Source organism: Bison bison, unplaced genomic scaffold, assembly GCF_000754665.1.
Source record: "Bison bison bison isolate TAMUID 2011002044 unplaced genomic scaffold, Bison_UMD1.0 scf7180017853731, whole genome shotgun sequence".
Classification (NCBI taxonomy): domain Eukaryota; kingdom Metazoa; phylum Chordata; class Mammalia; order Artiodactyla; family Bovidae; genus Bison; species Bison bison.
Window position 1 is genome coordinate 1,853,731 of NW_011484304.1, and position 22,438 is coordinate 1,876,168.

Consider the following 22,438-nt stretch of genomic DNA (forward strand, 5'->3'; position numbering starts at 1 on the left):
TAATGATTACATTCTCCCCAAATTAGACCATTAATGAATCTCAATTAAATTTTTCACTATTTTTTTAACCTCATAAACTATAATGCTTACGGGGAGGAATAGATACATAAGAGTAACCAAGAATGTTTGGAAAAGAAGAGTAATAAGGGAAAATTTCTCCTACGACCAATTCAAACATCTTATAAAGTTATAGCATCAGCCTTTGCTGGTATAGGGTCAATGAAACAGAATAAAATCCTGGAAACAGTCCCAAGTAAATATAAAAATTTAGTATATGATAAAAGTGGCATTCAGAAGATGTGCTACATTATTCAATAATTTTTGTCTTGTGGCAATGGGCTTTTCATTTGGTGGAGCAAAGAAAAGTAGTCTCCCTTTCACATGATTGAAATAATGCATTTTAGACAAAAGACATTTATAAGGGTTAAAAAAAGGAGACAATGTTCTCCAAGAATATGGAAGTGGGTGTTATATAGAACTGGATTGGGAAGCCTCAGTCCTAAGGCCATAATCACATAAAAACTAATAATGTTTACTTCATAAATGCAAAAAATATTTGAATATAAAAAACTATGACTAAGGGGAAGGATGAGAGAGATGACATTTTTAAATACATTAAATATATATACATGTGTATCATGTATATTAAACAAACAGTTATCATGCTCAATATATAAATAGTTTTAACAACTCAATAAGACAAAGTTAACAACATAGAAAATTCACAAAAGAAAAAAATGTAATGATCATTTACCTATGCAAAAGCATTCAAAAATTATATTAGTGTTAAAGAGGATGTGAGAAAATGGAAATTCTCACATACTACTAGCTGCAATATACATTGATGAAACATTTTATAGATAATAGCTTAGATACTGGCATGCTTATAAGTCCAGCCCATGCCACTTCTGGAAATTTATCTAAGGAAATAATCATGTATATAAATGAAATTTAATTATAAGGATGTTTGTTATACAAACTATTGTTTGGAATACTAAAAGCAGTAAAGAACAAAACCAAACAACAGATCCCTATATATATATATATATATGTATGTGTGTATATATATACACACACACATAAATAGAGGATTGAGTAATTATTTATTGGGGTGGCCAGAGTTTGTTCAGGTTTTTCTGTAAGATGTTATGGAATGAATTTTTGGCTAACCCAATAAAATGCAGGAAGTAATGTTTAATAACAATTCTTATGATACTTTGCCAACTGGATTAAGAAGTTTCAAAAAAGTATATGTGGTACAATGTCATTTTGTTAAACATTTAAAGTAAAATGTATGAATACATGAAATATGAAAGTAAAATTAAAATGTGACTATTATTTAAGGATGATAATTTAATGAATGGTTTTTAATTTGCTTTTTGCTTTCTCTTTTCAACATTTTCTTTAACCCCTGTGAGTGTGTGTGTGTGTGCGCATGCGTGTGTGTATGTGTGCATGTGCGTCCATGCGTGTGTGTGTGTGCGTGCATGCGTGTGTGTTTGTCCTCTATTCTGGCAAGCCCTGGATTCTCTTGATTCCATCCAAGGTCTACAAAAGATTCGTCACTCCTCCTTCTCCTTCGAGAACCTGTGGACCTTCTCCTGAGTGGCAGGTTCATAGAAATGAAGACCTTTTTTCTATTTCTGTTTCCTTTTGTTCTTTGTTAATTTCCAAGATGACACATGGGCCAGGTGTTTCTCTTCTTCTCTTTATAACAGGAAATCTTTTTAAACATATTCATAACTATTAAGAAATTGCTGAATCTTTGGAACAAATTCAGATGACACAGAATTTCATCAAGCAGAACCTCTTCCCCCCACCTTTCTCTGTATCCAGTACCATCTTCTAGCAATGACCTAAGTAAAGACAAAAGTGTGGTGTGTGTATTTTCTGGTCTTTCCTTAGTGCCTTTATAAATATTTTAACTATTCAATCCATCACAATTTATTTCAGTATATATCTTGTAAAGTGAAATATAATTGCTTACTTTTAACTTTATGAGTGTTAAGAGCAGAATTTATACTGAGTCTCCCTTTACTCTCTTCCGGGCTAAATGAAAGAGAAAAAAATTCAGGGAAGGAATTGTATAAAATAGCTTTTTTTCCCATATGTAACTAAGTTTTCCAGGATGTCCCTTCTTCCTGATGAACTAACTTGAAATGCTTCTTTTCTTTTTAAAATGATACAGCTGAGAGTCAGACATTATAAATTAAAATTCTTGTAATTTCCAATGGATGATGTGAGAAGTGTGGACTGAATCTAAGAGATTGTAGGGAGTAATGGAGACCGCAGAAAAACATGTATTGGTAATGGAATTTAAAATTTGAACAAATATAATTTTTATAATAAGGGAAAATTATTTTTAAAATACATGTTGAACAAACTAAGGTGTAGTTCTTGAAAAAATGGAAACTCTCTGAACTTCTAAACTGCTGCAGATGATATTGCAACAGATTAGCTAGGAAAAACTTCTGAGTTTAATTCACATGGTCAGTGGACCTCAGATGTACCCAGAGCAGATCTTTCACAAAGATCAACATTTCGACACCTCTTTGACTTCAAGACTACAGTGCATCCTGATGGATCTTAAGGATACAGTGCATCCTGATCTTTAGCAGTGGAAGCTTCTACATGGAACAAGAACACAGATAATCAATATTTTAATTCTTACTATGAGACAGGCATGGTGCTAAGCACATTGTTTCCTATAATATTATTTTATTTAATCCCTTTGAAAATCCTACACCTTGGTACTGCAATGATCTCCATTTTATAGATGAGGAAACTGAGGTTTATAAGTGGTAAATAATTTAAATGTTAGTAAGAACTCCTTTTTTTGGTTTGTTTTTATTGGTTTTGAAGCTTGTGTTCTGACCCCCATACATTAGGAGAAGAGATTCTTAATCCAGTAACTCTGTCCACCTGAAAGGGAGTCTGTTCAGGGAAGCCTGTCTTCCGCCAAGGAAGCACACTTCCATCCTGGTATCTTGTCGTGTGAAGGAGGTGTGGTGTAATCACACACAAGAATGGAACCCTGACAGATCTTGATTAAAATCCCACATTTTGCACATGTGAGTCAGGTGAGTGGGATGAGTTACTTCAATTTTCAGAAATGTGGTTTCTTTAAAGTCAGAACAATGTATTCTACTTTGTATGTTTTGGTGGGAATGAAATGTGATACATGCCTAGCATGAGTTATGGGTTCAGTAAATGCTGGTTCTTTTCATTTTCTCTTGATGAAAGGCTGTTACGCATTGTTTATGTCACTCTCCCAGCCACTGTCCTAAGAGATCTATAGAAATGATGCAACTCAATTAATCACACTTTGTCTCTGCAATTTACCTAGAGGAGAGAAAATTAAGTTGTGGCAGGAGTGGCCGGACATGGTAAGAGAGACTGATAAAAAGATTTCGTTCTCACAGCTCCTGTGAGACTTATCTACCTGGCTCAGTTCACCTACAGCTCAATTTTGTATACCTATACAATTTTGTATACATCCATCTACTGTTCCTTGGAAGGTTGGTAATAATGCTTTGATTGATGTTGCTAGCAATACCTTAAGAGTCTGAACCCATCATCTAAGTAAAAACCATTGTGTTAAAATAGGAATGTAGTCTTGGAACAAGGTGAAAGCAACTCACAAGAAAATAAAATTACTCTATAACCTCGTGGGTCCAACAACTACCTGTCTTCATGGTGTAATTTTCTTTAAGACAATGACTCTCTACTTGAAGTTCTTGAATGAATTTCAGGAGGTCCATAAACCTTATGAAATCACCAACTTCCACATGACTGTGCTCAAGTGCATTTTGCAGGAAGGTGATCAATTTTGTGAAATTCTGAGGAGTGTCTATGATCTCAAACACCAAAGAACCATTGGTTTACAAGCTTCCACTCCCATTCAGACATGTTGAGAGCAAGAAAGACAACAGTGATGTATTGATATGAAGTGGATCAGGAAGATCCCCTGGAGTAGGAAATAGCAACCCACTCCAGTATTCTTGCCATGAAAATCCCATGGACAGAGGAGTCAGGTGAGTTAAAGTCCATAGCGTCTCAAAGAGTTGGACACGACTGAGCAACTGAGCATAAATGCACAGGAGGGAGGGAGCGGTCACCGGATGATTTGGGGGCAGAAATGGAATTTAGACATACAAACACATAAACAGATCTTTTCTGAGGAAGGTTCATTTTTGAGGTCTTAAAGAAAATAAGGAAGAGAATTCTTTGAAGACTTTCCCTCTCTACTTAGAAGACTTTCTCCCACTTTCTTTGCCACCCCAAACCACCAAACGTTTACATTTAAGTGGAGGGAGTAACCTACCAGCTAATTGAAACTGTTTCAGTGATGTATCTATTTTTCTATTTAGTATCTTTTCTCTCCCTCTCACTTGTCATTTCTTGCCTGAGTTCACATGGCCTGTTCTTTGTCTTTTTTAATAACTGGACAAATTATTACTATCAGTAATTTGAAGATGGGAAAGAGAAATATAGATAAGAGAAATGGGTTTCCATGGCAACCACAGCCAAGTGATATCATTATGAACATCCTTTCTATGACTATTTCATTAGCACTCTCCTGAGAACCTGAGTCCCTGTTAACCCATTTAAGGACCAAGTGTTCTTTAGCAGATGGCTCTCAGGTTGCTCACTCACTATCGGAGATGCCGATTTATCATTTTTAGACTGTACTTGGATTTTGTAGCCAGAAGTAACCAATATCTATTTGTGTATCTGTGTCCTGCTTAGAATATGCCCTGTGACTCTCCAGCATCTGTTCACAGTTCCATGAACAAGGACCAATGACAAGTCATGTTTGTTTAAAAAAAAAAAAACTAAATTAACATTTTAAAAAGCAGAGTACTCATAATGACAGGGCTGTGTTTATCGGGTCTAAACTCCACCCCTTTTGGTAGAAAGTATCAGTCAGGAGGGACTGAGTAGTGCTGTGGTAACAAACAGCCCTTGTGATGGTTAATTTTATGTGTCAACTTGGCTAGGCTATGGTGCTCAAATGCTTGGTCAAATATCATTCTAGATGCTTCTCTGAAGTGATTGTTTATATATTAACATTTAAATCAGAAGATTTTGAGTAAAGCAGTTTACCCTCAATAATGTCAGTGGGCCTTCCAATTGCAGGTCTTATAAGAAAACACTTGGGTCTCCCAAGAAGGAAGGGATTCTGCCTCTGGACTCATTATAGCACTGATTCCTGCCAGAATTTCCAGCCCATGGGCCTGCCCTACAAATTTCAAACTTTCCAGTCCTTATAACCACATGAACCAATTTCTTAAAATAAACTTTTATCTATGTCTTTGTCTCTCTATCTCATCTATCTATTTATCTGGATATTGAGAGATTATATATTCATTCATTGAGAGAGTATGTATAATACATATCTTCATTCCTATTGGTTTTATTTCTCTGGAGGATCTGACTAATATGCAGACAATTCTCATTGAAGGAAACGGCAACCCACTCCAGTATTCTTGCTGGGAAAATCCCATCAACAGAAGAGCCTGGTGGGCTACAGTCCATGGAGTCACAAAGAGTTGGACATGACCGCACACTTGAACTAACACAGTCAAAGTTCATTTCTTCTTCATGTTTCATGTCCAGTTCAAGTCGGCAGGAGACTCAAGACATGTGAATCACTCAGGGATCCCAGTTAAAAGAGTCTTCATCTCAACATGCACTTCCATGATCACAATAGCAGAAGAAGGGGCCCTGGTAAAGCAAACACTGGCTTTAAAGCTTCCATCTGGAAGTTAATACCTGTGACTTTCACTTGCATTTCATTGGCCAAAGCAAATCTCATGGTCATCCTAACTTCAAAAGAGGCAAGGAGGTATAATCCTATCGGGTGCCTGGAAGGAGAAAAGCCAGAAATATTTGGTGACCAGTGCTAATGACTGCCACTCATGGTGGGCATTTATGGAACCTCTTGGTCTACTGTGTTCTACTGATTAGGAAAAAATGTGAATCAGGAGGACCAAGCAATCTCTGGTTCTAGTGATTGTGTGATTATTAGAAGGTGCTTTAGCCCACATAAGCATCAGTCTCTCCATCTGCTTCATGAACGCAATAGAAGATAACATTCCTTCTCTTCTGTCCTCCTGCTACAACAGAGAAAATGGCCAGCCTCCTCTCAAAGGCCAGTCTCTCCACATGTCCTTGTAGTTTTCACACCCAGACACCTATTGGCCATGCTTGGTTCTATCTTCTACAACCCAACTTCCAGCTCCTCAGAAACCCTTGTTGTTCCCCGTTTAAATTTTGTTTCAATAATATTCATGTCCCCCCTGTTTTCTGCCACTACCCTGTCCCAAGCCACCATCTCTTTTTTCCTGGGCTTCTGTAATAATCCTACAATGAATCTTCCTGCTTCTACATCCACTCACCTCCAATCTATTTTTCCACAAGCCCCACCCACTCCAAGATAATATTAAAATAAAGGAGGAATATAGCTTAGTGGTTAAGAAAAGAACAGAATCTGAATACACACCACCTGGAATTGAATCTTTGCTCTGCCCCTTGCTAGGTGCGTGGCTTTGCAAAGTTACCTAACAATTTTGCATCTGTGTTATCTTCATTTGGAAATGAGGGATAATAATAGAACTTGCTTCATAGGTTTATTGTCAGGATTAAGTGTGTTGATACATGCAAACACCTATAGTGTTACCTGCCACATACTAAGCACTGTCTCTATTTGTTATTTCTATTATTGAAACTATTTGTTTGCATGTCTGTTTAGTTCCAAATATGAAACCTGATACCATAGTAAGTTGTCAAGTTATTATTTGTTGATAAAATAAACATAAACTATATAATGAATAAGTGAACTCATGGTTATGGCAGGCAGCTTCTAATCTAACTCCGAGTAACCTCTGCTTCCTAGAATTTATATTCTTGAATGGGGGCTGGATATAATGACTTGCTTCAATTGCATACAGCAAAAGTGATCAGCAAAATCTGAGAGGATGTCACTCCTGAAATTAGGTTATAAAAGTTTGTGATTTTCATTCTGCTTGTTCTCTCTCTCTCTACTCGCTCACTCACTCTGAAGAAGCAAGCTGTGTGAGCTGCCCTATAGAGAGGCCCATGTGATGAGGAACTGAGAATGCTCAGTCCAACAACCACGAGGAACTAAATTCTGCCAACAACTCCTGGGTGACCTTGGAAGTGGGTCCTTCTCTACTCTGGCCTTGAGACCACAGCAGCCCTGGTCAGGACCTTGACTGCAGCCCCATGAGTGATCAGGAATCAGAGGCCCCAGGTAAATTGCCCCTAGATTCTTGCCCCATAGAAACTGTGGGATATATATATTTCCATGCTACTAAGTTTTAGGGTAATTGCTATGTAGCAGATGATAACTCGGAGAAGGCAATGGCACCCCACTCCAGTACTCTTGCCTGGAAAATCCCATGGATGGAGGAGCCTGGTAGGCTGCAGTCCATGGGGTCGCTAAGAGTCGGACACGACTGAGCGACTTCACTTTCACTTTTCACTTTCATGTATTGGAGACAGAAATGGCAACCCACTCCAATGTTCTTGCTTGGAGAATCCCAGGGACAGGGGGCTTGGTGGGCTGCCGTCTATGGGGTGGCACAGAGTCGGACACGACTGAAGTGACTTAGCAGCAGTAGCAGCAGATGATAACTAATAAAATAATAAAGATAACAATATATGATAGAATGATCTGAATATTCAGGAAGAGATTTTTAAAATCCTGAGCTTTTAAGAAAGAAGTTATTTTCCTAGGCTCATGGACATTCCTTATTGCCTCCAGAATCATCCTTTTCTCTGAGTGTCTGTATCCTCACTTCCTGCTTAAGCATTGGAGGCCAATAGTAAGTAATTAAAAAACTTAATCTCCTATTTTATTGACAGTGTGAACTTGACCTAGTTAATATATATATATATATATATACACACATATATATACCACTAATAAGATGGGGTTAATGCTATCTCCCTCAGGGAATTACTGTGAGGGTTACAGTGTTCAGAATCTGGATAAAATACCCCAATGAGTGTCTAGAACATAGCAGATATTCCATAAACATCAGGTCTTGCCCCGAAGTCTTCTACAGACTGCTTTGCCCCATTTTTAAGAATTTGTTTATAGCCAACATCTTCTTCACAATTCTTTGGAATTCAATAGAATGCAACTATCTGCCTTATGGAAATGAGTTCAAATGAGTTTTTTTTACTATACAGAGCAAGAATAAAGTAATTCATCTTTGAACTCTTGTAATTGGGCAAATGATTTACAGTGTTCAAAGAGCAGCAAATTATAATGTATGTGAGGATTAAGAAAGAAAATGTTTGGTCTACCTACCACTTCATCAGGAAGCAGGCTGGCTTACTGTAAGGACCCGTAAGTACACACATTGGCCAGGGTGAAAAACAATATTCTGGAGACAAATCCAATATGTGTGTGTCTTGTGGGGGCTGGAGAGACCATAAAACATGTCCCATTGCTTAGAGAAAACAATGTCAGAGAACTCAGTGGTCCCAGTGCTAGAACTTAGGTCATTTAGAAAAGCAAGGAAAGGTAAAAGTTTTCATTTATAACTTGAAAGCCTACCTTCCCTTGACATCAAATACCACAATTAAGAATTTGCTTTTTAATAAACACAGGCTTGAGCTGGTAAGAGTCAACGCATCATTCACATATCATTTCCTGCACCACGCAGCTCATATAAGCAGACTTAGGAAAGCATCAACCACAAACATGTTGCTGATAGAAATTTCCTAATGCAAGCAGTCTTTATAGATTTCTGCTATTTAAATGTAGGTCTCCAAGGACCATTTGAATCCATATTAATTTCCTTTCTGGCAGTTATGCGGCTGAGTATGAACTGCACTATTTCACTTTTAATCTGTCAGTAATTTAGTAATGTGTAAACTAATTATGCACAGATATTAATGTAATCAGTTTGGGGAGCTATAAAATCAATGTGTTTTTACAGACTACATTAAAGAGAATTGTGGTGTTATAATCACATGTCAGTTACAGATAACATTATGAAATTAAAAAACGGATGTCACCCACACTTCAGGGAGCACCCACTAACTCCTTCAAATCATAAGAGCATGGCCTTTACATTTCCTGGTACTGCAGGAATAATGTTATCATCTCAGCCAAGCCATCTTGCTTTGCTCTGACTCTGATAACATCACTGTCAAATCATGACTCTCTTTCTCCTCTTGTCCTTCTCCCCTTCCTCTGGGTTAAATACAAACTTGCTATTCAGAACCTCAACAAGTCGTGCCACAGCTCACCCTTCTGGGGGTCATGCCAGTGTCTCACGGTAATGGCCTCCTCGAGTGAAGTCCACACTAGTACAATGAACCAGATCACTATGCGACAGAAGGTAGGTTAGCATGAACTCAGTGGTCTTAACTACAGCCTTTGTAAGATGTTCTCATGTGACTACAGTCAGCCCAAGACATGATCAAATCCTTCCATAGGGCTAGAGGCATCTCACCACCTTGACCCTTGGGTATGGACACAGGTTTTCCATGCCCAAATAGAAGGAAACTTACTGCTCTAAGATAGGCCTTGAAATCTTGGGTTAGTACCTGTCCAATCAAGTGTTTGGATAAGTTCTAGAAATTCACCATCACATACCTCTCTTGAATAGACTCCCCTAACTCCCTAAGACTTCATCTCTAATCCTTTGCCTCCCTCTAAAAATTAGGTCATTTTCTTATACAGTCCTCAACATCAGTGATGTCTGGTAGAACATGCCATTACTTCCTCCTGGACATTAGTGAAGAGGGCCTACGCTCAGCCTTGCACTTTAGGCAATCATTGATATATAAGGAAAGCTGGATTTGGAGATTTGAGTTCCAGCTCTAGAACTGCAACCTTGGTTACACTGAAAGATAGGCCTGGGGCAATCATGATGATGACCTTCCCTAAACATGTGACTTTCTTATCACTTGGAATCTTGTTTTCTTTGTGTGAAGAATAAGATGATAATAACATTTTATGGAGAGTGAAATAGAGTGTACAGTTCTTAGGTCAAAGTAAGTGTTCAATAAATAGTAGCCCAAAGTAGTAGCAGGGCTTCCTTGGTGGTTCAGTGGAAAAGAATCTGCCTGCCAATGCAGGAGCCACAGGAGACTCAGGTTTGATCCCTGGGTTGGGAAGATCCCCTGGAGAAGGTCATGGCAACCCACTCCAATAGTCTCGCCTGGAGAATCCCATAGATAGAGGAGCCTGGCAGGTTACAGTCCATAGCGTCACAAAGAGTTGGACATGACTGAAGCGACTTAGCGTACAGCACACAGTAGCAGTAAGAGTAATTATAGTAGTAGTATTCAGTTCAGTTCAGTTCAGTTCAGTCACTCAGTCATGTCCAACTATCTGCTACCCCATGAATCGCAGCACGCCAGGCCTCCCTGTCCATCACCATCTCCCAGAGTTCACTCAAACTCATGTCCATCGAGTTGGTGATGCCATCCAGCCATCTCATCTTCTGTCGTCCCCTTTTCCTCTTGCCCTCAATTAGTAATGCTCATTTTACTCCCTGGGCCTAATTGTGACTCTATTATAAAATGAAAGTGAATCTCTAAACCTCTAAAGTCTATTCTAATGACAATCTACTTGCAAAGAGAATCCTCAGGAGGAAAAATGTCGATCAGCACTACCCTCAAGATTCCTTAAGGAATCTTCTCTAATCAAGATTAGAGATTTCTTCTCTAATCAAATCCTCCCACATTACCCTTCTCCCTCCCCTCAACACATCTTTTCCTCCTCCTCACTAGTCTCTGCCCATCACCATCCCATGCGTCCTTCCTCTAACCCTCTAAGGTATACTTTGTGATCCACACTAAGGGAATGAACTCTTATTCATTCACTCCCCAAATGATTTACTGACGTCTATCAAGGGTACAGAAAGTTCAGCCAGGAGTGCTGATACTAATCAGATATGGTTCTACTTCCTTAGAGATAATTTGCACAGTTTCCAAATAAGAGAAGTCCACAATAAAATTTAATTATCCACCACCTTTTCCAAATATTTCTTTGAATGGATTGAATTCCTCATGTGGTGCCATATTCTCTACTATCTGTATGAATAGAAACTCTGTGTCCCTTCCCTAGACATACACAGCATGATCATTTTTTATACCACTCTTCATCATGGATATTCAATATTTTGCATTTTAACTTCACCCATTCTAATGGTCCTCATCTAATGGAGGTGTGCCTATTTCTAAGATTCATAGTGATATTTTTAGAACCTGATGCATATTTTTGTGCCACTCATCCTTTCTCATCATTTCTCACAATTTCCATGCCTATTGCTGTCTTACTTGTACATTTGGTCCCACCATGCATCAGTTCCAACGAAGGTCAACCACAAGTCGCAAGGGTCAACAACAGGCCTGACTACGCTGGTCATCATTAAATAAGACAATATGTGTAAACTGCAAGGGATGGTGCTTGACATGTAGGAAGCACGCAACACTTTCTTTTCCATACCTTCTGCCTCCAACTTTTTGTTATTCAGTATAATAGCTATCATGCCACCAGGAAACAGTGGCTCACAAACCATTTCCAAGGGATATTCTCAGAGATAGTATTTGTCTCCTGTCCTAGAAGCTAAGGACAGATGTTCAGAAGGATAGCCTTGGTGATCACTGTTCAAAATCATTACCATCCCATTATGGAAATTAAGTACCACTCACAGACTCAAGAAAATAGATTAGATATTTACCACTCACACATTTAACTTCTGTGAAATTGAGTTGAGGTACTTGGCCAAAAATGAAATAGAAGAAAAAAAAGAAAAGAAAAAGAAGAACAAGCCAGAAGCAGACTAATTAAAATATATTCTGGATGGGAAGTCTTTGTTCTGTCATGAACATTAGCATATATATAAGTTATTTGTATACATACAATATTACACAGGGCTGTAAACACAAAATCATAAAAATTGTCCTCTAAGGGTAATTTAGGGGATTTCTGGGGTAATCTTGATCACATTCAACTATTGCTTTAGACAAATCTGCTGCTGCTGCTGCTGCTAAGTCGCTTCAGTCGTGTCCAACTCTGTGCAACCCCATAGACAGCAGCCCACCAGGCTCCGCTGTCCCTGGGATTTTCCAGGCAAGAGTACTGGAGTGGGGTGCCATTGCCTTCTTTAGACAAATCTAGACAGTGTATTAAAAAGCAGAGACATTACTTTGCTGACAAAGGTCCCTATAGTCAAAGCTATGGATTTTCCAGTAGTCATGTACAGAGAGGAGAGCTGGACAATAAAAAAAAAACAACTGAGCACCAAAAATTTGATGCCTTCAAATTGTGGTGCTGGAGAAGACTCTTGAAAGCCCCTTGGACAGCAAGGAAATCAAGCCTGTCAATCCTAAAGGAAATCAATCTTGAATATTGATTGGAAGGACTGATGTTGAAGCTAAAACTCCAATATTGTGGCCACCTGATGTGAAGAGCCGACTGATTAGAAAAGACCCTAATGCTGGGAAAGATTGAAAGCAGGAGAAGGGGATGTCAGAGGATGAGATGATTGGATGACATCACCAACTCAATGCACATGAGTTTGAGCAAACTCTAGGAAATGGTGAAGGATTGGGAAGCTTGGCATGTTGCAGTCCATGGGGTCGCAGAGTTGGACACAACTGAGTGACTGAACAACAGCAACTGCTTTAGAATATAACTGATACAAAGAAATACTGTCCCATGATAAATCATTTTAGGATGATTTGGGGGGCACAGTAACGGAACCAAGAAAGGATTTGGGGGCTAGGCTCTAGAGGTTGGCATTATCCACAACCAGTTCCCTCTCATTTCCCAAGGATCCTTAATTGACTTTACTGCGTCTTCTCAGACACTGTGTATAAAGAGACCCCATGCATCACTAGGAATGTGCTGAATATCCCAGGAATGTGTTGAGACATGTTCCTGCCCTGAGATGACTGGTCACTCCTCCTTACCCTGCTTTCTTCAGGTGAAACTGCAGGTCCATCTGTGCTCCGTGATCCTCCTCTTCAGCCATCCTTCTGGTTGCTGAAAGATGACTCTACGGAGACTCGCCTGCCATGACTTCCCTGGAGGTCTAGTGGTTAAGAATCTGCCTTGCAATACAGGGGGCGCCGGTTCAATCCTTGGTTGGGGAACTAAGATTTCACATGCCAGGGGGGCAACTAAGCCCATCTACCACAACTACTGAGCCCTCAAGTCACAATTAGAGAGTCTGCAAGCCACAATGAAAGATCTCACATGACAAAAAGAAGATCTCACATGCTGCAATTAAGATTTACTCTAAAAAAAAAAACTCACATGCCATTTCTCTTCTTTACATCCATCACAAGGCTGGTCCTGGAATAATTAACAAAAATAAATGTATCCAGGCAGTGGTATTCATAGGTTGCACTAAAGGAAATTAGAGCAGTAGCTTTTCCCTCCTATCGAGCGTATCTCCCAGGATAGCTTTTTCTTTGCCAAGAGAGTAAGAAAAATAAGCCCTGGAGAATTCTGTGTTATGATTGTCAAGACACGGATTATTGAGAAAGGAATTAGAATCATCAACTCCAACAGAGGAAATTTGAGAGGCTGAGGGGATTCGGGCAATGAGGACTTTTATGGTGAAAGATCTGGGTTGTAGCTTGAGCTCTTAGCTCTGCTTTACTGGTGAAGTTATGGACCTTAGATTTTTATCAAGAGTAACTAACGTACTACAGAAAAAATGTACAGCTGAGCTCTCCATATATGGAGAAAATGGGCAATGCAGACATTTAGAAGGCCATAATTCTTATCTTTTTTTTTTTAATATAGGTGTCTATTTTATTTACTTATTTGTTTATTTTGGCCTTGTTGTGCAGCATGTGGGATCTTAGTCCCCTGACCAGCAACTGAATTCCTGCTCCCTGCAGTGAAAGCGGGGAGTCCCAGCCACTGGACCACCAGGGAAACTCTGATTTAGCTTATCTTGAGCAAACCGCAAGAACTCCAAATGGAGTCGCTGGACTCGGGTTCAAATGCTGATACATCACTTTGTAGATCTCCACCTGTGCTGTTTAATGTGGTACCACTAGTCACATGGGCCTTTTTAATTTGATTTGAAGCTAGTTAAAGTTAAATACAATTATTATAAAAATTCAGTTCCTTAGTCACACTAGCCATATTTCAGGTCCTCAAAAGTCCTAAGCGGCTAGGTGCTACTGTTTGTACAGTGCAAATGTAGACTAAAGACAAATGAGCTTTCCAAACCCCAGTTTCCTCATCTATTAAATAAAGAAAAAAGTAAGATTTGTCCTGTTTCCCTCCCAAGTGTGTTCTAAGCCAATGAATACAAAAGCAGTTAAAATTATAAGCATTTCATAACAGAAGAACAAGTAAAGTACTTAATTTAGTGTCTTGAACTTCACTTAGAGGAATCCTCCACATTCTTACTTAAAACACTATGGATTGTTTTAAAAACCTATGTGTTGATATCATTTCCAGTTGTTCCCATCAGAAGAATAAGAATGGGTCAAACTGTGTCTAGCTGAATCTCAGTCTTGATGTCTTAGCACAGAAAACTAGTATCTTAGTATTTTCAGTGGACTTTTAATTACAAACATTCATAACTTCACATCTTTCATGCAGCCCAGGTAGCACGTACAGAGAATTATATGGGAGAGGCTATGGTGATCATGACTTATACAGACCAAGCATTCGTGATCAACTTGTCCATGGGGACATCACCAGGGAAGTGGCATCTTGTGGCTGCTAAGCTGCTAAGTCGCTTCAGTCATGTCTGACTCTGTGTGACCCCATAGACGGCAGCCCACCAGGCTCCCCTGTCCCTGGGATTCTCCAGGCAAGAACACTGGAGTGGGTTGCCATTTCCTTCTCCAATGCATGAAAGTGAAAAGTGAAAGTGAAGTCGTTCAGTCGTGTTCGACTCTTCGCCACTCCATGGACTGCAGCCCACCAGGCTCCTCCATCCATGGGATTTTCCAGGCAAGAGTACTGGAGTGGGGTGCCATTGCCTTCTCCAGTATCTTGTGGCTTCTCCCTTATTACTAAGAAAACAATGGGACTCTGCTGTACTTAGGGCTTAGGATTCATGTTCCTTTAACTTGTGCATTTCCTCTGAAGACACGCCTTCTTTCCCCATGTGAACTGCATTTGAAAATATCCATCTGAATTCTGCACACAAGAAACAGATCTTCTTTTTTCACTTCATGGGTATCGGTGTCTAAAAGAGTGTAATCAGTCTCAAGAAGTGAGTGTGCAGGAGAAAACAGAAAAGGGAAAAGTTCTGGGAGAAGGATGGAGAAAATATGCTGAGAGGTATCAGGCAAGAATAACTGAAAATCCACCTCTAATTTTAAGAGGTAAAGGATAAGGATTTATAGCCAGAGCCAGACAGACAGCAGGTGTAACTGTCTTGGTTGTATACAACTGGATCATCACCATCATCATCACCACCACCACTACCATCGTTATCAAGCCATGTGTTGATATGGACCTGTGGGTTTGAAAGTGCTTTCACATGTGTGTACACATTTGATCATTGCAATAACCTATACTGAACCATCATGGTTTTTTCCATGCCCAGCATCCACTCCTTCTTAACCTGGTAATACCACCTTAATTTACTTTGGAAACTATCTCTGTAAATTTCAGTCTATATGTTTCAAGTGGGATTGACCCCAAGGTACACCCTCCAAGTGTGAGTTCACCCTCAGGCCCAGACCCCTCAGTTTATTATACTCATCAACCACATGATTGGTGTAGGAATAAGTACATGATCCAAGTCTGTCCAAAGAAACACAATCCTTGGGACTTTAGTTGAGCCTATCAGGAGAGAGAAACCTTTTGGGGCCACTAAACTTATAGGATGAAGCCTTGAGCTGCCTGGACCTTTGCTTGGTAATAGTTTCTCTGAGGAGAAAACTGACACCAAAGATCGCACAGCCAAAGTTGGAGAAAAAGCAAGACTGAGTCTTGAGAACCTGGTTTAACCCCTTAGATTCATATCTGGATAGGATTGTGCTACCTCTGGATATTCTTATTTGAACCAGACTGAGCTATGTTTCTGTCTTTGGCAAAGAGGTCTAGCTAATAGAACTAGAGAGAAGAGATTAGAATCCACTTTTTACAGGTTAGAAAATTGAGGCTCAGGACAGCATCCATTAAATCATGATTTGGACCCAATCTGTTGTCTCTCAATATGGAATTTCTAAAGAGTTGTCAAAGCCAGTCAATAGGGAAGATGGGAAGGAAAGGGTTGGCAGGCTGTAGCAACAAAAAAAAATGTTTAAGGGTCTCATTAAAAGGAAAGTGAAACGAGAAAGAACAGAGCCATGCTTATGGCATTACAAGTCCTTGGGGAGAGTAGAAATGCTGAAGCTTACAAATGCACAGGAGGCAGCAGATAGCTACAGTTGAGTTTACTAAAGAAACAGTGTTTGAAAATAGAATGGAATTTAGCAATAGTGGGATATACATTGTCTGGGGGAAATTCACTGTATGTGTCTATTCTAAATATTTTGTAAATAGATATATTCAATATATCAAAAATATGTAACAGAATCCCTCAATATCCAAATACAGTAGTTAATCTGTAAAAGAATCCCTCAATATCCAAATACATAGTTACATCACATATCTATCCATCTACCTCCTATTTATCTATCTGTCTATCTATCTATAATACCTCCAAATATAGCATTCATATACCGATTCTGATGCATAAAATTTGTATATTAAAGTGATGGTTCTCAAAGTGTCATCCTTGGATCAGCAGCATCAGCACCACCTAGGAAATTCTTAGGCCTTACCCCAGACCTACTGGATCATAACTCTGGGAGGGGGCTTAGAAATATATATTCTAAAAAATCCTCCAGGTAATTCAGATGCATGCTAAAGCCTAAGAACCTTGTAGTAACGATACCTCAGTATGTACATGTCCTTGTATGTATTTTTTTGTGTAACGTTTTTTCAATGCTTATCAACCTCCTCTGCTGGAAGTCTTGATAGAGAGGAAGAGTATCACTATCTGAATCTAGCCCAGACAGGAAAGTACATATTTTGGGAACATTTAGGTCTTCCTGTTTGGAAGAATCCTCTGTAGTCAGAGCCAGTGGTACTCAGAGTGGTGTGGAATGTGACTGGTCAACTTTCAACTTCTATCTTAATTATAACTTGTGTACAATTATAAGGCAGAATTCTAAAGATACCCGACACTCCCCTCCCGCTCTTGCTCATGGCCAAGAATCCCAAATCCTGTTTATGTAATCAGATTCTAATCTAGGTACTTCTGTGAAGGGATGCTGCAGACATAATTAAAGCCCCAAATTAATAAACCTTAGGGTTGGGAAGGTTATCCATGTGGGTCTGATCCTATCAGGTAAGCCCTTTAAAAGCGGAGTGCTTTGTCTAGTTAGTGATTAAGGAAAAAGTCAGAGAGACTTGAAGTATAAGAAGAGTTCAACATGTCATTGCTAACTCTGAAAGTGTAAGGGACCACATGAAAAGAGGTAGCCTCTAGAAGCTGAGAGGTTTCCCAGCTTGACGGCTAGCAAGGAAACTTGGACCTCAGTCCTACAACAATGAGTAACTGCATTTTCCTGACAACTTCAATGAGCTTTGAAGCAAATTTTTGTTCAGAGCCTATCAGTGAGGACTCAGTTTGACCAGTACCTTGATTTTAGCCTTGTTACACTTTGAATAGAGAACCAGTCATGCTATGTCAGATCACTGATCTATAGAATTGTGAACTAGTAAATGGGTGTTGTTTTAAGCTGCTAAATAGTGATATACTTTATATGTACCAATAGGAAATGAACACCGCTGGACAGAGAATGTGACAGCTGGAATATGGGACTTAAGCATTTACAGTTGCGTAGGATCTAATCATTTGGAAACGCATGAATAAGATCATTAAATTGGGAGAGAGTGGAAAGAGCATCTGGGGGGAAATTCAGCTTAGTGAAGAAGAAAAAACACATTGGAAGAAAGAGGAAACCAGGCTGACATATAATTAGGAGAAACCAAGGAAGTCATTGAAAACCAAAGTGAAGACAAATGATTCCACAGAAGGTGATGATCGTGGAAGAGACCAGTGCTGTTGAATGGTAGGTAATGGCCTGGCAAGATTATTACTTAGAAGCATGTTTGCACAAATTTCATAAATCAAAGGCATTGTGGAAACCATACATTTAATTTTTCACGTTTTTAGATGAAGATTTAGAGACTAAATCTTTATGAAGAATTTACCCTTTAAATCTTCATGAAGGATACATGGATGGAGCAAGGGCAGAGACCTGGTTAACTTCTAAGTCAAGATCAGAACCCACACATCCTGACGCCTCTTTTTATCCTGCAGAACTCTTTCAGCGTTGGAGTCAGCCCTTCCCTGGGGCAGAAGAATAGCTTATATAACTACTGAGATGAGACGAGAGCAGATGCTTAAACGAAACATCTGGGCTGTTGGTACCACAGGCTTGGGGCATTAAACCAAGCCCAGATATGAGGATGTTTGCTCCTTAGCCAGGTACAAGGCCCCTCACTTTGTCACAAAGCCAAATGCAATTAGTACACAGGGCATGCTCTTCGAGAGAGCCTCAAACCTGATTAAGAGGTTAGAAACTAGGGCCAGTGTAGCAAGATGAATGATACTGGGATGTTGATGCCCGGAAACAAAAGGACGGAGGATAACCAAATGGTGAGGGCAGAGAGCTATCTGTGAGGTGCCTGAACTGAAGTGTCCTTCCTAGCACACACACACGAGATACACTCCTGCCTAGGTGCTCCTCCTCCATGTGCTTCTGTTTATTAAATAACTGACGGTTTCTTAACCTCACCACCACTATCCTTCCCCCAAGAAACTAAGCAGAATATTACCTTCTGCGAAAGATCCCTTTGCTCACGTTGGAAGAGAAGTTACCCATGGGCTGGTATCTGTTTCCGTGAAAACCAAAAATAAATATTGATGCTGCGTTAATGGTCTGTGTCTCACTTAAGCTCCATTAAACTTCGAGCACTTGCAAGAAAACAGCCCATTGATGGCCCAGATGCGGGAGAGGGAAGAGGCTTTATAAAAAGCAGCAGTGTGGAAGGCTCATGGGGTGTAAGCAGGATTTCGGAGCACTTTTCAACCAGGAAGCTCTCCAGCCGAGAAGACCTACTTACGTGTGCTCCAAATTGCAGGTTAAGAAGCTGGTCCCTGCCTGAATGGATTTTTGTGACCCTGTCCTTTTTATAAAGGATAGTTGTGTGTTTTGGAAAGCTTATCTGTAGACAACAATATTTTCCAGGAACCGACATGCCCAAAGCACAGTGAGCAAAGGCACCGAGCATCCCAATTAGAGTATTTCTTTCTCCGCCGCCTTTCCCAAAGCAATTCAAGTTGCAGACGCTGAGGTCAGTATTGTTGCCTTTTATATTTATAATCCTGCTTTTAGGAGCAAAGTATTTGATTTATTGCATGAAAGTATTTTACAGCTCTAAGCACTGCTGCTCCTTGGAATAAGGAACATCACAGCCTGCTTAATTTACACGAGGGATGTTAGGACTATTTAATGGCATGTAAACATTTTATAAGGCAAGTTCAAATTGTAGGCCATATTTAATATACTTTCGCAAAATGGACCACAAATGGATTTGAGTTCTTATTTATTGGCCCAATCTTTCTTATGGCATCAAAAGTGAATCGAGTTTTAAAAGGTGTTAAGAGGTTTCAGTACAGTTCGTGACACTGGGCACAATTGGTGAGTCTGCATAAAACAAGCAGCATGTGAATTAATTCCAGAACCAGGGAAACCATGAGCCTTCGAATCAGACTTTATCATATGGCTTCTGGGGCTCAGTCAATAGAAGCTCCTGGGCCCTCAGCCCCCAGCAGAGCTCAGAGCCCAAAGAGCCTCTGGGATTTGAACACTGGGAAAGAACACGGTCCAGAAAGTGTGGTTTCTTGTCATGAAAATCACTCAATGGGAAAAGCCCTTAGTGGCAAAATGAAGATTCAGGAGCTATCATGGACCTAGATCTGGGGTTCTAGTTTACCATGAGTGTGCAAATAATATGTGATAAACTCCAAAAGTTTGTGTCTGAGAAGCAGGTCTATTATTTGGCCTTCCTAGAGCCTCTTTAGGAAACACTCTTCACCCCCTACCTCTTACCAGAGCGCACATGCTAAGGTGGGGCTGCTACTAATACAGGCCAGGGTTCTTGGCCTTCTCCCATCAATAGAAATTAACTAGAGGCCAGAAAAGAAATTCAAGCAAGACTTTACTGGGGCTCCTGCTGCAGCAGGGGGCAGCAAGAACAAGTAACAGATTCTCTTGCTTGCTCCCCCAGGTGGTGGCGGAGGCGGGGGTGAAGGCAGGTTCCTTATAGAGAGTGAAGGTAGGGGTGTGTCCAGGGGTTGGGCCAGAGGGGTGGCTTAGGTGGTTTGCCCACCTCTCAAGTGTTCTCTGCTTCCATGACCCCACCTGTAAAATAGGGAGGATGAGGTCTAACACATGAGGGTTGTCAGCAGAGATGTAAAGGAAGGGGGGGGCTGCGCTGACTGGAAAGCAGGGAACAGGTTGACCAGTTGGTAGAATATTCTTGGTCAGGGCTGAGAAGCAAGGAGACTCTGTTTTTGATTCTGAGGCCCATGTTTATAATGGGAATGAGATGCGGCCCAGAAATCGTGAACTGCCCTTGGCAGGGGCAGTCCTCCCCTACCCTGCTGCTACCTAGACCTTTGGAGGCACCTATGTCAGCCACAGGCAAGATGATCTGGCCCCACAGGGCCCCAAGGGCTCCCCCTAAGACCTGGGGGATTCAGATAGAGCACCAGGCATCCTGAGGCCTGACCCCAATTCTGGGTGGCTGAGACCCCATCTCAGGGGCAGTTAAGTAACACCTCTAGGTCTTGAGGCTGGGTTGACAACTACAGGGAGAGGAAGGGGAAGTAGGTGTCAGTGGGGCAGTCTGGCATTTACAGTTGGCGAACAGCTGACTCACTGGAAAAGCCCCTGATGCTGGGAAAGATTGAGGGCAGAAAGAGAAGAGGGAATCAGAGGATGAGATGGCTGGATGGCATTACCAATACAATGGACATGAATTTGGGCAAACTTTGGGAGATGGTGAGTGACAGGGAGGCCTGGCGTGCTGCAGTCTACCCGGTCGAAAAGAGTCGGACACGACTGGCTAAGTGATCGAACAACAACAACAACCTTGGTTTTGCTGCAGGCTCTTCAGAAGTGGCAACTGAATCTTTTTGTATCTTTTTGTCTATAATTTTGTGGTCTTTTTGTATCTTTTTGTCTATAATTTGCCCCAACTGTGCATGCATGCAGTTACTTTTAGTCCCATATACTTTCTTTGTAATTTGTAGCTCGAAGAGACACTTGTCCAGGTGCTAGCATGGCAGCCCTACAGCAAAGGGTCACAGGTCCCCAGGCTGTCTCACTGCCACCCCTTCTCCCTGATTCCAGGGCTGTGTGAGGATTAGAATGAGCTGGCTTGCCATTCAGGGAGGCCTGTGACCTGCGGTGGGTCAGCTGAAGGCTTTCTGCAGATGGTGGCTCCCCTTCTGTGGCAGGAGGCATGTCAGCAGCCATTTGCCCTCTCCTGGTGGAAGTGCCTGAGAATGAAGCCAGCTCCCAGGGAAGAAGGCTGAGAGGTCTTAGCACTCAGCACTCTGTTCGTACCTGGACCCCACGATGTGGTTCCTTACGTTTCCTCTTCATCTCTGAGTTCTGTGAGGTGCAGCCCATTTCTGACTTTTCAAAACTGTTTTCATCAGGTCATGTCAGTGCTCAGGCAGAGTGTTTGAACTGACCCACAGCCTGCAGTGGCGAAAAAAGGATGGACCACCCAGCTTCCAGGTCCTTTGGATTTAAGTGAGAAGGACCTTATTCTAAGAGAGGCTACATAGCCACCCTCCCCAGCTCAAATTCCCAAAGGGTTTCCAGAGAGGCTCCCTGAAGAAGAAGTCAGCATCCTTTTCCTTCTCACAGCAGATAGCTTAGGGTCCATTTCTGGCTCCCTTCTCCTTACCTTTCTTCTTGAATCTATTTCTAGTTCAGACACTTATTGGGACTGAATCTGTTAGTCTCTCTGGCCTCTACTCTCTCAACTATGGGAAACATGATATCAACTAATATCCATTCGGACTTTCCCCCCCCCAAACCCTTTTGTACCTAAATTTCATAATAAGCTTGAGGTCATTTATTGCCATTTTAAAGACAGAGATGCAGCGAGCCTCAGAAAGAAACATCATTGGTAGATAGTGAAGTTGGGTCTGGAGCGCCACTTGCTTGCTTCTCAGCCCTGACCGAGAATAGTCCACTAACGGATTGACCTGGTCCCTGCTTTCCAGTCATCCCTGCCTCCTTCTTCCTTTACGTCCTTCCTGACAACCTCATGTGTTAGACCTCATCCTCCCTATTTTACAGGTGTGATCATGAAAGCAGAGAAATT